Below are 7261 nucleotides of genomic sequence, written 5' to 3'. Positions count from 1 at the left end.
GGATTTCCGCAAGCGTCGGCACTCTCCACCTGCACCAGTGAATATCCAGGGAACAGACGTTGAGAGGGTCTCAACTTACAAGTACCTGGGTGTTCATCTGAACAATAAACTGGACTGGAGCGACAACACAGACGCTCTCTATAGGAAGGGTCAGAGCAGACTCTTCCTACTCAGGCGGCTGAGGTCCTTTGGCGTTCGGGGAACACTCCTCAGGAACTTCTATGACTCGGTGGTTTCATCAGTCATCTTCTATGGAGTGGTCTCCTGGGCAGGAGGCATCTCGGGCCGAGACAAAAAGAGACTGGACAAACTGGTGAGGAGGGCCAGCTCTGTCCTGGGCTGCTCCCTGGACTCTGTGGACTCAGTGGGGGGCAGAAGGATGACGGCAAAACTGTCATCAATGCTGGACAAACCAGCCCACCCATTCAATGACACTCTGAGAACACTTTACAGCTCCTTCAGTGACAGACTTTTACACCCTCGCTGTACCAAAGAGAGATTTCGCCGCTCCTTCCTGCCAACTGCTGTCAGACTTTTTAACAAGAACATTGGGTCAGGCCTACAAACGGGAGGGCATTAGTGCAATTGTGCAGTCCTAGGATGCAATATTAACTACTACTGTACTTTCAGCCAAGGGTGTACTTAAATATTGACCAATGATGTATTTTGTTTACCATTACAGTATTCTTATTACAATACTTCTATCACTGTAGTATTTCTACCACTGCAGGATGTTCACTATTACAGTACTTTTATCATTGCAGTACTTTTATCATTGCAGTATTTTTCTATCATTGCGGTACTTTTACTATTACAGTACTTTTACCATTGCAGTACTTTTACCATTGCAGTACTTTCATCATTGCAGTATTTTTCTATCGTTGCAGTACTTTTACTATTACAGTACTTTTACCATTGCAGTATTTTCTATCATGCAGTACTTTTCTATCATTTCAGTACTCTTACCATTACAGTACTTTTATCATTGGAATATTTTTATGATTGCAGTATTTTCAATCATTCAGTAGTTTTTATCATTACAGCGTTTCCCCCTCCGTATAATGGACAAACATTAGGAGTGTTTCCTTACACTTAGATACGTTTATACTGTGTATATTTGCATGCTTTTTCTGAATGTCTGCTGCTAATGTTATACATTAACGGCTACATTACGCCGCCGACTCTGTGTGATCTATATCTTTGCTGCTGTAACACCTCAAATTTCCCCATTGTGGGACTAATAAAGGACATCTTATCTTATCTTATCTTATCTTATCTCTCCTACAACGAGGCAAGGGCCTCCACCAAGTCACCCCAGGGACAAGTTTTATTCCCTGATGGTCATCAAATTATGAGGATCTCATTCTACGCCGGAAGGGAGGAGGGGAATTTTTCCCTAATGTGAGGTTTTCGCTCCTCCACTGATGATCACACTGTTGTATGATTTCATTATGATGATCTGTCTTAAAGCCGTAAGGACATGATTTTTAAATCCACAACAGGGGGGAAATGTAAGATGGGCTGAGGATAGGTAATCAGTTTGTGTATTCATAATCATGTTTTTATACACTCATTAATGTTGAACACACACAGAGACACTTACTTGTTATTTTAACACACACACACACAGACACCGTATCCTGAAGATGTGTTTAGTTAAACTGACCTTGGGTTATGATTTTCTGCCTGCTGGAGTCCCTGGTGATTAGTTATTGATGCTTTAGTTAAACTGACCTTTATACCGTGAGTTATTGATGTTTTCTGTCTCTTGGTGATTAGTTGTTGATGCTTTTCTGTCTTCTGGTGATTAGTTATTGATGAGTTAGTTTCAATAAAAAGGCAGAACGGAGGGTGAGAGTCAGAGGGTGTGCGGGATTGAACTGGCAAGACGGCTGTTTCACCTCCTGGCTCCCTCTCCCATTCTGAATGGCACAAAACGAAAACTTTAGTAAGTTATTTCAGTCTAAAAAAGGCGTCAGGGCATTTTTAAACCGGACAGTAAGTCGCCACTGTCTTGGTTCCTTTTTGTGCCTTGACCCATACCGGAATTATTGAAAGGATGCAGTCCTATTTACAGGCCCCAGTGACACCCCAGGTTTCTGTTGTTTGTACGAGGGCGCTTAATAGGTACTGCTATTCACAATCGTCTTAGGCTGTTTCTTTGCAGAAGTTTATGGACAATGTGTAGTGCTGTAGGATGCAGTCTAGAGCATTCTTGACATTGAAGCTTTTGTTTCCAGCAACTGCTAATGCGACCGTGCATCAAACATGCAAAACACAGACCCTTGCTCCTCAAGAAGTCAATCTTATCCTTGTGATGCTTTCTCCTAAATTCCTTACCAATTGTGAGACTGTGTTGCTCTCCATTACAATTAGCACATGGTTTGGCAATAGCATCCACTGAAACAGGTTCTGCCTTTGGCGTGGTGGTTTTGTTGTTTTCCATCTTGGCGGGCACAATGACTGTTGTGAAGACTTTCTTTGATTTTGTTGTTTCTGTGTGTTGTGATTTTGTTTTCTGTTTTATAGAAATCTTTCGTGCTTGTCAACAAAATCCTTAAACTTCACTCTTCTATTTGTTCTTTCTTGGAGATTGCAGGCAAATTTTCTCCAAGATTCTATAAGTCTGTATGGAAGTTTGTTTGCCAATGCCTTTATATTAGCCATGTTGTCCAAGTCCTCCATGTAATTAACATCTGCCATTATGTTCGAACAGCCCATAAGGAATAATGTGAAAGACTGAAGTGCAACACCATCTTCAGACTTGATTGTTGGCCAATCCATGGCTTCCTTTAAATATGCTTCTGCTATCATGAAGTCATCACCATAAAACTCCTTCAAGATTTGTTTTGCTTTGGTATATCCTGTCAGAGGTTCCATATGGATGCAGCTCTTCACCAACTCATGTGGTTGTTCACTAGTATACTGCAGCTAAAATTGAAGATGATCACGGTTATCACTTGTACGGCCTTCAATCCCATGTTCAATGGCACCTATACAGGTTTTATAATGCAGAGGGTCGCCTGTAAAACGTAGGAATGGAAAGTTCGGGAAGAAGCGATGCTTTTTGACTCTTTGCTAAGTATTCTGCGACACTGGCTTGCTGTGAGATTGCGTGGCAAAGGCCATCAAGCACATGTCCCTGTTGTTCTCTACTTTCTGTCTGATGTGGAAATCTAGCCATTGGAATAGTCGAAGTGGGAGCATTTCAGGTCAACACTGCTTGTTGCTCTGATAGGCTGTGATGGTAATTGAATGTTTTTCCTTGTTTAAATTGTAACACACTCATCAGGAATGTGGATACCATCCTCCTGGGTATTTTCATATCTTCTCAAGACATCCAATTTAGCATCAGACTCAGGGAGTGCCGTTTGCATTGCATGCATTTCCTTCTTTGCTTTAATTGCAGCTTCTTCTTGCTCAAGTGCCAACCTTTGTTGTAAATCAGCAGCCTTTGCCTTTAAACATGCTCGTTCCATTTGAGCCTTTAATTTAATTGAAGACGTTGACAGAAGTGAGCTTCTGTCTGTTAGATTCTTTACTTCTACTTCTATGGGTGTAGTTAGTTGATGCAGATCTACTATCAGCAGGTGATATTTGTTTATTGCATCCTTCCTCTGCACGTTTCAAAACGTCCTTCTTCCATTGCTCACATTTCCATTAATTACATTTTTTGGATCAAACCAGTTATTTTGGTCATCGGCAAAATCCTCTTCAGTCTTTAAATTTTGCAGACCGGAATTGAGGTCCACAAATTCTTGCTCCATGCCGCTAAAGCAAACACGAACCTCAGTTTTTTACAGCGTCAACATTTGCATCATCCTCCATCAATTGTTCAATTTGACGTTGCATGGAGGTCAATTGAGCAAATTTGCAGCTGCGTGCCTGCATCCGTTTAGGCTTGTGATCTTCTACAGCTTTTCTCCGTCATTTTTAATGTCCGCTTTCCACTGTCTTGTTCCTCCATGTCAATCCACAATGAAGCAAACAAAAACGTCAAACTGACTGTAGCGTCTCAATTTGTAGGTCAGCCGAATGACGATCAAAGTTTTAAGCAGTTTACTCACGCACCTGTTACGTGCGCGTCCTTGTTAACTCGCGATGCTTGTCAAGTATGGACGCATGCTAACAGCTAGCAGCTCATTGTCCCGACTGGAAAGTTGCTCCTTAGCTGTGATGTGCCTAGGGTTACACTATCTATCATTAACAGACACAGCCAGCCCTCCTCTTTCCTCTTACCGCTTTCCAGTGTCCTGTCCGCAAGTAGTATTTGGAAGCCGTCAAATTCCACAACGGTGTCCGGCGTTAGCTCTGTTAGCCATGAATCCGTGAACATCAGCAAGCTAGCTCATTGGAAGTTCCTCTCGTGCCGCGTTAGCGCTGTTAGCTCGTCCATTTTCTTGGGAAGGTATCTAACATTTCCCATAAAAACGGACGGGAGGACGGGGTGGTCACGCCTCCTCTTTGCCTGGCGTTTCGCCCCCGCGCGACATCCCCCGTCTCTTCCTCCTCAACTCGTGGGGGATATCGGGTCTCGCTCCGGGAGTCGGCACGGGGTTAGCACGAAGTGCTAACAGCTGATCTCTTGTGTAAACGATTGATCCGTAGCTCCCAGTGACATCTCCGGACACGATCACGCAAAAAACAGCCCTCAGCAGCAATAAAACCACCGCAATTTGGATGTCCATTGCTGCGATGAGGTAAAATAAATAAAACTGGGTAAAGGGAAAAACACGCGAAAAAGGCTCAAATAGTGAGCCGTGCTGCTCTAGCAGGTAGCCACTCGCGTGGCGACGGAACCGGAAAAACAAATGTGGTCCCATCAAAATCTGATTGGATATTTAAAAATAAAAGCGTGAAAATTTGCTTATTTGTCTGTCGTCACCAATGATTAAAAAAATTAAAATCATTACAAAATCCTCAAGCTATCGTGATACCAGACGAGTTCTGCGGGACACCAGACCACCCCAGTTGTCCACAAAAAGTGGTCACTTCAAAATTTGATGTGGCATTTCAAAATAAAAAAATCACCTGAAATATGCACTGTGATCAACACTGATTTAAAAGAAAAATCTTTAAAAAATATCCTCAAACTATCGTGATACCAAACCAGGACTGGGGATACTAGACCACACCGGCTGTCCACCAAAAGTGGTCACATCAAAATGTGATGTGGCACTTCAAAATAAAAGTAGCCTGAAATTCGCTTATTTCACGGTCATCACCACTGAGTTAAAAAAAAACATAGCTCGAGCTTTCGTGATACCAGACCAGTTTTGTGGGACACGAGACTACCCCAGCTGTCCATAAAAAGTGGTCCCATTGAAATCTAATTTGTAATTTCAAACTAAAAGTTGCCTGAAATCTGCACATTTCACTGTCATCATGCCTGACTTTAAAATTTCATTAAAAAATATCCTCTAGCTATGGTAATACCAAACCAGGTTTGGAGGACACTAGACAACACAGCTTTCCACCAAAAGTAGTCCCATCAAAATGTAAGGAGGCATTTTAAAATAAAAGAGCTGGAGCTGTCGTAATACCAGACTAGTTTTGTTGGACACTCGACGACCCCAGCTGTTCATCAAAAGTGGTCCCATCAAAATCTGGTGTAATTTCACAATAAAAAAAAAAACACCTGAAATATGCACATTTCATTGTCATCAACACTGATTTTAAAATAATCATTTCAAAATACCCTCGAGCTATCGTGATATCAGACCCATTTTGGGGGACACTATGCTGATGATACGCAATTATACATGCCGTTGGATATAACGAATCCGTGTGATTGCTATAAATTAGAGGCATGCCTTGCCGAAATTAAACTATGAATGTCTTTCAATTTTTTGCGTCTTAACTCAGATAAAACCGAGATGCTGATCATTGGACCAGCGCGTCATCGGTACCTTTTTCAAAGACACCACTATGAGTATCGATAAATTGCCCAAAAGGATTCAACAAGATCAATGTCTAAAGTCATTTTTGGCCAATTTTCAATCAGATTCGTTAAAAGGGCACCGTGCAGTACGTCAAAATGTAAAAAATTATAATTTTTGTCACCACTGGGTGGTGCAAGGTGGTCGCTGCTCAGGCCCTAATAATAATAATAATAATAATAATAATAAAAGTAATAATATTTTCTACAAAAACAATAGGGACCTCGCAGCCGTCGCAGCTCGGGCCCTAATAACAATTTCTACAAAAACAATAGGGACCTCGCCGCGGTCGCTGCTCGGGCCCCAATAATAATTTCTACACAAAGTCCATTGTGGTGACCCGCCCCCTTTTAAGTAAATTCAAAATGGCCGACTTCCTGTAAAACCTAGCTCATTGCTCCAAGAGACTATTTTGTAGGTCTTGGTCTTATACATACAGTGAACCCTCGCTACTTCGCGGTTCACCTTTCGCGGGTTCAGTGCTTCGCGGGTCTAAAAAATATTCGGGGGCATTGTAGTTTCGCCGAGCGACACAACGGGGCGCTGGAGCGGTTAGACGGCCGGCGTGCGCCGAAGAAGAGCGTGGGCGAAGAGGAGAGTGGACGAAGAAGAGCACGTTCCCCCGGACACGATCGGTGGCGACGTTTCGCGCGGTTCGGACCGTACCAGAGCTCCGGCCAGCGTGCGTGGCAGTTAAGCCGTAGAGGAGCCCCTTCCCCGGGCACGGGCGGTTCCAAGCGGCCCCTAAGTTTAACCGAATGGAAGCTCCGGAGGAGGAGGGCATGCTCGCGTCACAGTAAGCCGAAGAGGAGCACCTTCCCCGGGCACGGGCGGTGCCAAGCGGCCCCTAAGTTTAACCGAATGGAAGCTCCGGGGGAGGAGGGCGGGCGTGTGTCACAGTTAAGCCAAATTGGAGCACCTCTTCTGCCCGGGCACGAGCGGAGCGCGAGGCTGTCAGTTATGAATGAATAAATGAATAAATAAATAAAGAATGCCACCTTTCATTTCACAGGGCACACCGGACGGCGTACCAGCAGGTAAAAGTCGGAGTAATTAAATAAATACAAAAAGAATGGCTGGGGAATAAAAAAATAATACGTTTTAATAATAATTTGGTTTTTTTGTTATAACATGAATTTCACTCTCTCTCTCCCCGTATATATATATATATATATATATATATATATATATATATATATATATATATATATATATATATATATATATATTTATTATATATATTGTATATTTTTTTTAAGCATTTTTGAAGGTGCGCCGCTACTTCGCGGATTTTCAGTTTTCGCGGGTGGTCTCGGTCCCCA

Source organism: Idiotropiscis lumnitzeri, unplaced genomic scaffold (assembly GCF_059441095.1).
Source record: "Idiotropiscis lumnitzeri isolate Australia: NSW breed Sydney's pygmy pipehorse unplaced genomic scaffold, RoL_Ilum_1.0 HiC_scaffold_86, whole genome shotgun sequence".
In the NCBI taxonomy this organism is placed as follows: Eukaryota; Metazoa; Chordata; class Actinopteri; order Syngnathiformes; family Syngnathidae; genus Idiotropiscis; species Idiotropiscis lumnitzeri.
This window is presented reverse-complemented; position numbering follows the sequence as displayed.